Source organism: Suricata suricatta, chromosome 2 (genome assembly GCF_006229205.1).
Source record: "Suricata suricatta isolate VVHF042 chromosome 2, meerkat_22Aug2017_6uvM2_HiC, whole genome shotgun sequence".
NCBI lineage: Eukaryota > Metazoa > Chordata > Mammalia > Carnivora > Herpestidae > Suricata > Suricata suricatta.
In genome coordinates this window covers 165,543,032-165,553,850 of record NC_043701.1, presented here as the reverse complement: position 1 = coordinate 165,553,850, position 10,819 = coordinate 165,543,032, and the positions used below count along the sequence as shown (strand labels likewise).

Below are 10,819 nucleotides of genomic sequence, written 5' to 3'. Positions count from 1 at the left end.
CATTTTTAAAAATTAAAAAAAGAAAGAATAAAATGAGTAAATTTCAGATGAATAGTAATATCATATGGCTAAATAGCACTTATATATGTTAGGGACAATCCTATGTATTTTACAGGTATTAATTTAGTTCTCATAATAGCACAATGAGGTAGGTACTGTTATCTTCTTGAATAAAACAAATAAAAACAAAACAAATACAAAGAGGATATTGGGGCACTGAGAATATAAGTGACCTGCCCAAACTACAGTGCTTAGTAATGGGCATTTGTTTCTCTTTTTAAGAAACTATAAGAAAAAGATGAAGGAGCCCGTCAAAAAAAGTTCCCTGGCAAGTTGGAGGGAGGGCATGAGGTTAGGACCCCTGCTTAGGGAAGGAAATGTTGTCCAAGTCATGTCCAAGCCATTTTTGTCAATGATTCGAACACTGAAGGTTGGCAGATTCAGGACGAAGCGTTTCTGGAGCTCCTCTAGACACTTCCTAAGAAGGTCCACTGCCCTCTCACGAGAGATAGTTGGAGCGTAGTATCAATCCAGGGTACTGAGAGTCGGGAAGGCACCATAGCCATGGGCTGCAAGAGAGGCCTTGTCCAAAGCTTTCAGGTAGTCCATGTAGTAGAGCCCTGGCCCCTCATGCTCATCATAGCCAGCCAGAAGGAGGTTGACATGATACGAGGTTCGACTCCGAAGACAGTCAGCCAAGTTTCAGCATGTGAAATTAGCTGCTGCTGTGGGAGACAATGTAACATTTTCATCTCCACCATTAGTGAGGGCATCCCCACCATTAATGAGAGTTCCACCTGCTCCTATCCTCAGGGATGCTTGATAGGATCAGTCTTCTTATGTTAACCCTTATAGTGGAAGTATAGTATATGATTGGGATTTAAATTTGCATTCTTTTCATGACTAATGATGAATATCTTTTTATGTGCTCATTTTCCATCCACATATTTTTATTAGGATATCTGTTCAAATACTTTATTTCTTTTATTAGGCATTTGTTTTATTATAGATTTATACACATTAGATATAGTCTCTCTGTCAGATATTTGTTTTGCAAATATTGTCTCATAATTTGAGACTTTCCTATTTCTTTTAATAATATGTTTTGGAGAATAAGGTTCTTAATTATGATTAGGCCAAGTTATTTATTTGTTCTGTGCTTTTTATGTCCTATTTAAGAAATTGCTGCCTAATTCAAGGCCATTATGATTATTCTCTTGCATTTTTTTGAGAAATTTTATAGCCCTAGGTCTTACATATTTTGATCCATTTTAAGTTAATTTTTTATAAGTATAAGATAACAGAAAAGGTTGTTTTATGTTTGTTTACTTGCTTGCTTTTAATATGGCTATCCATTGTCCCAATACCATTTGTTGAAATAAAAATTATTCTTTCTTTATTGAATTGCTGTGACATCTGTATCAAATATCAATTTTCTATAAATGTGAGGGTCTATCTCTGAATTATATATTCTAACCATTTAAGTCATATGTCTATATTTATGCCAATCCTTTCTTGATTACTAGAGCATAATAACCCTAAAATCAAATACTTCAAGCCCTTCCACTTTGCTCTTTTTTCAAAATCTACATTTTACAACATTACACTTTTTTATCTAAGACATATTTTCTTCTAAAAGGAAAATACTACTATCATATTCTACAAAAAGACTTTGACCTCCAAGTCTGGAAGAAACTCTATCTATGAAGATGGATGCAACAACTCATTATTTTTGACCACAGATCCCTCCTGAGACCAAATTGGTAGTGGTTCTGCCAATGGCCTTTTGCATTTCAATGACACATAATGCAGGTGAAGATAATTAGAACATAGGCAGGGCTACATAGTTACTTGTGCCTTATATTTATAGTCAGTCACATAGACAGCTCAAAGAATAATTAAATATCTATTTATCTATCATCTACCTACCTACCTACCTATATTGCCCTGGAAGATGAGACATCTTTTTCCCATGTAAAATTATTGTGTAATTTTTCTGGCTTTCTGTAATCTTGGCATTTGGAGATACTATGTATGTGAAGGCAGAATTGCTAGATTAGACAGGGCAGTTATTAGTTATAAACAGGATCCAAGTAAGATCTCAAAAAAACTAAGAAGGCCCTTTCTAACTGTAGGTGAATAATTCTGAGATGCTTTTCCTGGAATAGACCTAATAATTTATTCTTAAACTTCATTTTCACAACTGGCCTTCTTAAAATAATTAATATTTATGTGTAATAATGTTTATATATGTATAAACATAGCAAAAACAGTTGTTTTATTTTTTGATGTTCATAGTTACTATTTTTACTTTTTATTTTTTAAATCTTAAATTAGTAATGATACTTGCTTTGCTTTACCTCATATAGCTGTCATAAGGATCAAATGGTAATGTGTATAAAAAATAGGTAAATTGTAATATATCATATGTTCCCGTTCATGTCTGGCAAAGTGACAAATAGATACTAAATATACTAAAATAGTGAGATAGAACATTCCAAGCAGTTTGTGAAAATGCCAATTGTTTTTTTTAACCTACTTTTAATGTTCCCTTCATACCAGCATATTGTATTGGAGATCAGAATGGAGATAAAACTATCTATGATCATAGCTCAGAGATTACACACAGAATTCTCTTTGAAAAGTTGAGAATGTTTGCTTGGAGGTTTGTGTTGCAAAAGGTTTTAAGATTTTTCTGAGTACTCTGCATGAAAGAGTTTTTTGGTAGATTGATGATATTTTATACAAGCAGAAGATGAGAGTGCTATGCATCTTCCTTTCATATCATGGGTTATATTGACTTTCTTTTTGATTTTGAAAATTGCATTAATCTACAATATAAAATTTACTCAAGAAAAATCATGACCAACATAAAGCCTGGCTTTGTTTATTCCCTTTCCTTATGATTAAATTCCTAATCCATAATCCTTGTTGTTGTGATCGATATTATTTCATGAAATAGCTAGAATCCACCATAACCAAAATTATTGATGGGACTAAGTTACCAGGATTTCTCTTACCACAGCATCTTCTGAGCATCTGTTTTTAAATTACAGCCAGTGGCCACTCTACCAACTCATCACTTGTTGATGAGTACATGTTGTTCCTTTTTGGTACATGTTGTTCTTTATACCACAGCAATTTTAGAAAATCACCAAAAATTATAAGTTTCATTATGGCCCATATCACATAGGGATTGAATAATTTATTACTACAGTGTTAAAAATGCTTTTTCCTTTTCTTCAATACAGTTTAAATACAAATTTAAGCAGTGCTATGTACAGGGGAAAGAGCCTTTTGAAAGATCCTCAGTAGATGGAAACAATAAGGTAATATTCAAGGCTCTTCTGGGAGTAGTAACTCAGACATCTTTAGTTATCTTGAGCAGCTACTTTTAAGCCCAGCCATGTGCTTTGTTCATGAGAGGATTTGCTATGAAGAAAAAGGATGCAATAGGAAGGAAGAACATCCAGAAGGCTTGCATGGGTTTGGTAAGACAACCAGCTCTCTGTTCCCAAGAGTCACCATTTATCCCAAGACTTCCACGATTACACATTCAGCAATGCAATGTAGGTTTCTAATTTGTTCCAAAGCCTAGCAATAGCTTTAGTCATTCATGGCTCTAAAGAAATAGTGGTGATAGAAGCCTCATCTCTTTATATTCACATTCCAATTGTGATCGATTATGAAGATATTCTTTCTGTCTATCTTTGGAATCAGCAGAAAACAGTGCCTTCTTTTCTGGAACAGAAACAATGAGTGATTGGAGTAGGGATAAAAATCACTCTCTGCTTTATGATGTGCGAATTAATGAAGGTATTAAACCATTCTAATGATAAATAAGGAAATTATATCTGCTGTTGCTGGAAGAAATAAAACTGTTTTGTCATAAATTAAAGAAGCTTAAAACGTTGCAAGCTCATCAATAGTGCATGGGCAACAAAGAAGTACAATTTTATAAGCCATTATGAGGCACCTTAATTTCTTAACATATATCATTCTTTCTGTTTCATATCTGTTGGTTTTATTCTTAAAAACTTAAAGGAAACATCAATTTTGCAGAAAAGAAGAATAAATATAGGTCAGCCTTTTATTTTTAAGAGGAATGCTGGGATTTCCCTATTTCATTAGAATGCTGTATTGTTAATTATTATTTCACTGACATTCTTCTCTAGATAGCAGCTATGCTCTGAGCTTGAATGGCATAATTTACTGCTCAAAGGTTGAATCCAGATTTGTAAGAAACGGTTAGGTGTATTTCTAAGCTATCACAGTAGGAATGTCACTTCCTCATATTGGTAAAATACTATGGAATTTGTTGAGTCATTAGCACAGGGTATTCCAGAGTATGATGTCATGAAATATGGATGGAAGAATATCTTTATAGAGTTTATTTTCTCAGGGCACCTTGGTGGTTCAATTGGTTAAGTATCTGACTATTGATTACGGCTCAGGTCATGATCGCACAGTTCATGGCACTGAGCACTGCCTTGGGCTCTGCGCTGATAGCGTAGAACCTTTTTGGGATTCTTTGTTGCTCTTTTGCTGTATCTCCCCCATTTGCACACTCTTTCTCTCATTCTCTCAAAATAAATACAAAAACATTAAAAAAATAACTTGTTTTGTCTCTAAATTTATATAATCTCCACAGCTATGGTAACCATTATTGTGGCCAGCTTTCTGCCAGTAGCATCTTTTAGTACCTTGCCTCAGGCCTTAACCTATGTAATTTTCACTTCTCATCTTGGAACTACTCCGATGCCAGGATAGAAGATGCCTTCAGGGAACTATTTAACCCCCATACGTGTCCAATATGGCAATACAATCTGGGAGTGAAGAAGTGGCATACGACAGCTATTCTTGATGAATTTAGGACAAAAGGCATTGACTGTTTCATTCTTTCATCACCAAGATAATATCCCTCTCATCCTTTCTTTAGGAATGGCAAGTAAAATATATGTCTGCTAACCTTTTGCATTCTCTTATCCATCATTTATGAAAGATAGAGTTATTCTTCACAACATGACCTCAAAATCTCATTGAAAACAGTATAGGTTCAAGGTAGGCATTATCAATTGATTGGAGTTAGTATCCTTGCCCTACATTTTATCACTCTAAAGAGAATACATTTCATGGATTATCATCGATTCTCTGTCTTTTATTCATCAATCATTGGTTCATGTTACCTGAAGAACTAAGACTACCCACATGGAACAGACAGAGTACTCACTGTTACAAAGTGGAGGCAGGATAGTAGGTGGGGCTTGCTCATCTACCTACTGACCCTTCTTATATTAATCTCATAAAAGTAATAGGTCATAATTTTGCATCTCAGCATAATCACTATTTCACCAGAAGAATAAATTAAAAATAGTTAAAAACACAAATGCCGATTTTGAAAATTGTGTTAATCTACAATATAAAATGTACTCAAGAACATCATAACCAACATAAAGCCTGGCTTTGTTTGTGTTTCCTCAATGGACCAGACCTCTTGAATTCAGAATGCTTTGAAGCACTGCCTGCTGTTTTCCTCCCAGTTTTACAACTTTGAAAAAGAGATTCAACAGTGGTTATCCTAGGTTTACCCCATCATTATATATTGAGTACATGACTAGTAGCCTCTGCCTTATTCCATTTTTGGGATGAGCAATACTGGAAGCAGCATTGATCACCTATTGCTCATGTAATAATAAATTCGATAACAAAACTTTAGGTTAGTTTTGCCTATTACTCTGTTAATACCCAGTCTTCACACCCATTTGTTGGGATTACTTCTTAAGAAAAACTAGTTGTGTGTGAGGTAATAAAGAGCCTTGTTTGTCTGGTCCTGTATTTTAAGAGAAATTAAGTAAGACATATAGCATTAGAATTAAGAACTTGCATACCATGACTATCCTGAGGATTTCCAGTGAGAGAAATATAACCTAAATTAATTTTAAGCAAAAAAGATTATTTATTTGCTTATATATATGAATAATGTGGGGGAAATCAGATAGGGGCTCAATGAGTTTATTAGTAATTGGCCTCTCTCTTCTGGATTTGTGTGTGTGTGCACTTATGTATGTATGTATGTATGTATGTATGTATGTATATGTGTGTGTTGGCTTCCTTCTAAAACAGGCTGTCTCATCATAGTAATTTCCTGCAGCTACTGGTATGTACCCTGTCAACTGGTGAGTACAGCAAAGTGTGTGTGTGTGTGTGTGTGTGTACACGCAGTATTCTCAAAGTTTTCAATGGAAGGTATAGAATTGAGTATCATTTTTTCTGGTTGGCCTGACTCCATTAACGTATTACTCCATGGCCAGTAAGATGACATATCTGAGCTACCTTCCAATCTCTATAGGCAACGCCTATCCCATTTGACAACATGGTTTGAGAGTACAAAGTAGCTGTTCACCAAGTAAAAACAGAATGACAGTATCATAAGAATTGAAGATGAATGTTGAGAAGACAAAAACAAATTAAACTGCACAATTCAATCATTTCATTCATATTTCACAGCCTCTTTGGCAGACAGAAGTCCTATGGGTTTATGGGGCACCTGTGTGGCCCAGGCAGTTAAGTGACCTATTCTTGATTCCAGCTAAGGTCATGATTTCATGGTTGTGAGACTGAGCCATGACCAGCATGGAGCCTGCTTAAGATTCTCTCTTTCTCTCTCCTTCTATCCTTCCCAGCTTGCTCAGTTGCTTGCACACACACATGTTTGTTCTCTCTCTCTCTCTCTCTCTCTCTCTCTCTCAAAAAATAATTTTAAATAAATAAAGAAAATGAAGAAGTCTTATTGGTTTGTGCTTCCTACTCCTGTCCTTATATCCTAAGTCTTCTGTATGTTCTTTTGTCTAATTTATTCTGATTTCCTGGCTAATATATATCATTTCACAAATACTTCATTAGTTTTGTATTTACTTCTGTGCTTTAGTGTATTTGAATGGTTTGTTTAGAGTCAGATGACATTTCCTAAATGTCCATTGTGGGACTTCTCAGTTTTCCTAAATGGCAATCACTTTTTTTTAAACAGGGTGATCACTCTTAAAAAGGTACTTGTATTACTAATATTCTTTTTCAGTAACTTTCTTTATGGTGACATTCAAGCACCTAAAGGGGGCTTCTTGATATGTTTCACCTACTAGGGAATCTTCATAATAGACACAAGGGCAGAACATGCTGTTCTGATACTTCAGTTCATCAAGGAACTAACAAGATAGATATGGGAGGATGATGGCAAATACAATGTGGTGAGAGGGAAGGAACAAGTTGTTGACGTTGTTGAAATTATTCATGATCTCTGTTAAGGAATACCAACTCCTGTTCAAGAACATCTGTAATCATTTTGGATTAGATTTCAAGATTTAAAAAATTGTAAATAAAGTGTTCAGCATGCCTTGGGTAGCTCTGCATCTACATAATGGATATACTTTCATATATTCTTCATTGTTTCCAACAATCCACCACTGACTCAAAACTTGCAAAGACTAAAGACTTGCAAAGTTACATGTGAAAAATGCCATTAAAACAAAATCTACAAGAAACTCACTAAACTCCATACCTGAAAAATGAATAATCCAGTGAAGAAATGGGCAGAAGATCCGAATAGACACTTCCCCAAAGAGGACATCCAGATGGTCAAAAGACACCTGAAACAATGCTCAGTGTCACTCATCATCAGGGAAATACAAATCAAAACCACACTGAGATACCACCTCACACCGGCCAGAGTTGCTAAAATGAACAAATCAAGAGACTATAGATGCTGGCGGGAGTGTGGAGAGACGGGCACCTTCCTACACTGTTGGTGGGAATGTAAACTGGTGCAGCTGCTCTGGAAAACAGTATGGAGGTTCCTCAAAAAACTATTAATAGAACTCCCCTATGACCCAGCAATAACACTGCTAGGGATTTACCCAAAGGATACAGAAATGCTGATGCATAGGGGCACATGTACCCCAATGTTCATAGCACCAATTTCTACAAAAGCCAAATCATGGAAAGAGCCTAAACGTCCATCACCTGATGAATGGATAAAGAAGATGTGGTATATATACACAATGGAGTACTACATGGCAATAAGAAAGAATGAAATCTGGCCATTTGTAGCAAAGTGGATGGACCTCGAGGGTGTTATGCTAAGTGAAATAAGTCAGGCAGAGAAGGACGGATACCATATGTTTGCACTCATAGGTCTAACAGGACAAACCTAACAGAGAGCCATAGGGAGGGGAAGGGGGAAAGAGAGTTGGGGATAGAGAGGGACACAAACCATGGGAGACTATTGAATACTGAAAACAAACCGAGGGCTGAAGGGGGAGAAGGAGGGGGGAGTGGGTCATGGAGGGGGGGGTACTTGTGGGGAAAAGCACTGGGTGTTGTATGGAAACCAATTTGACAATAAACTATTACAAATAATAAAATCAAACCTATATTGACCATTGTTAATGCATTGTATGGCATCCATAGGGATGTTTTAATTCCTGAGTGGCCAATTAATTTTAGATCCTTCCATTACACCAGGATTTAGCTCAAATCCTTACTATCTAGCTTTTCATCTAGTGTAAGATTGTTGGCACAAAAATGGAAGGATAGGATACACTGGGCTCAGGGCTAGAAGATCTCCCATGGTGGAAGAACAACTCAGAAAGCATGCTTTATTGAAGACAAGTTGAGAGAGAGCCATCTTCAAATATAAATAAATATAGATATTTGATTGGGATTCATATGTGAGGTGGTCATTTGACCAAATCATAGCAATTAGCCAGAACACCCCATCCATTTATGCTTCCAAAGCAAGAATATGGAATCCTAAGGGATTTTGACAGATTGTCTTTCTTTTCTTTTTTTTTTCTTATTTTATACTTTATATTAACTAACTGGAATTTAAATAAAAATTTAAAAAAAAAACAATAACAGGAGAATTTAACAATTTACCTATATCAAGAAATAGAACATCCAAATAGAAAATCTGTAAGAAAATAGTGGCTTTGAATGACATATTGGAACAAATGGAACTAACAGATACATTCAGAAATTTTCATTCTCAAATAGAAGAGTACACATTCTTTTCAAGTACACATAAAACATTCTCCAAAATAGATCATTTATTAAGCCACAAAACAAGATCAACAATCAAAAAATACTGGCATCATATCATGCATCTCTTCTGACCACATCATTATGAAATTGGAAATCTGGAAAAATACAAAAAAAAATTGAGCAAGAAAAATCTGAAAGAACACAAAAATATAGTGGTTAAGTAATAGGACACTAAACAATGAAATCAAAGATGAAACAAGATAAATAAAAATAAAAACACAACAGTACAAAAATCTTTGGGATGTAGCAAAACTTTTATAAGTGGGAAGCTATAGCAAAACAAAAAAAAAGGCTTATTTCAGAAATGAAGAAAAAATTTTTTTTGAAATTTTATTTTATTTTTTTTACTTTATAAAGTTTCATATTTTTTAACATATGCAATTATTTTCCATCATATACAATACAGTAGTTACAATGACACTCCAAACAGAAAAGCAAGTTATTTTCAATGTCTACTTTCTAGAAAGTCCTTCTTTAATCCATCAACACATTTTTACATATCATACTAATGAGATAAATCTTAGTTATATGTCTGTAAATGATGTATACTGTGAGTCAATATTGGAAAATTTACTCTCTAAAATTAAGTCCTTCATCTGTGAAGAAAAGCAGGTACAATTCCTGCTTTGAAGCTTATATGTATCCTTCAGAGAATTAATGATATAAAAATATCAGTGGATCTTTCACATAGAGAACGGGTGCCAGTCCTATACTTTTGACATTCGTTTCTGGGATCCTAAAAGTTGATAAAGATCAATGGACTGCAACCACACAAGAACAGGCTTTAGGACATCTAGGGTAATGACTATTAGGCCCTGAAATACTATTGAATTAATTAATGGGTGAAGCATTCACTGCTTTGTGAACATTCTATTGACTTTGCTCATATATCCAAATACTATTGTCATTTCTACCCAAAAATCATTTTTGGAAGAGTTTCCACTTCTGCTTCTTTAACTCCCTTCCTTATTCTTAACTCCTTACTCACCTGGATTGTATCAATTGGGTGTTATTGATCTTTCCAACCACTGTCTCTTCTCATCCCAGCCCATCATACATACTACCATTGTACTTGATCAGAATCATCCCCTACTGCTTAAAATTGTTGTAGATTTTTGATTGTTAGAAGACATCATGCAGACTTTCTGGACCACCGTATGAGAAATTCATATGGAGTGCCCCATGAAAGAAAAATTGCACTAGTCCAGTTAAATAAGCAAGAAAGACTTTAAGTCTCTTGCAGCAATCTCACAGAGAGAGATTGAACTCAACCCTGTTGAAACAAAAGGCAGTTTAAGAACTGGAGTGAGTAAACTATTGGAAAAGAACTAGAGGATGTTGGGACCAGGTGAATCAATATAATGAAGGCCAGCAGGGTTTGCTAATTGTGTTTGCCCAAAAGCTAATCCTACTCTCCCTCAGACTTTGGGAGATAGAGGCTCTATCATTCCTACAGATAACATTTCAAGGAGATGGCTCCAAGGTTTTTGAGAAAGATATTTCTGTGTTGTAGAAAATTTACATCTCAAAGGAGAAGAGAAAATTTATAATTCCAAGTTTTCTGAAGTCAATACTGCTCCAGGGAAAGGGAGACCTAGAGTCAGGAAAAATCCTGTCTGAAATTAGAAGGGGAAGGTTAACTTGGTCTCTCCTCACTCTGTTGCCAGAGAGAGAGAAACTATACTGCTGAGTGCCTTTTACATGCTGCTCTTCCCTCTTGTCT

General features: G+C 35.2%; 1 pseudogene; it reads right to left on the bottom strand.

The window, feature by feature from the left end:
- Positions 1-352: 352 nt before the first annotated feature.
- On the bottom strand, positions 353-609 carry LOC115273630 (annotated as a pseudogene).
- Positions 610-10,819: the final 10,210 nt, after the last annotated feature.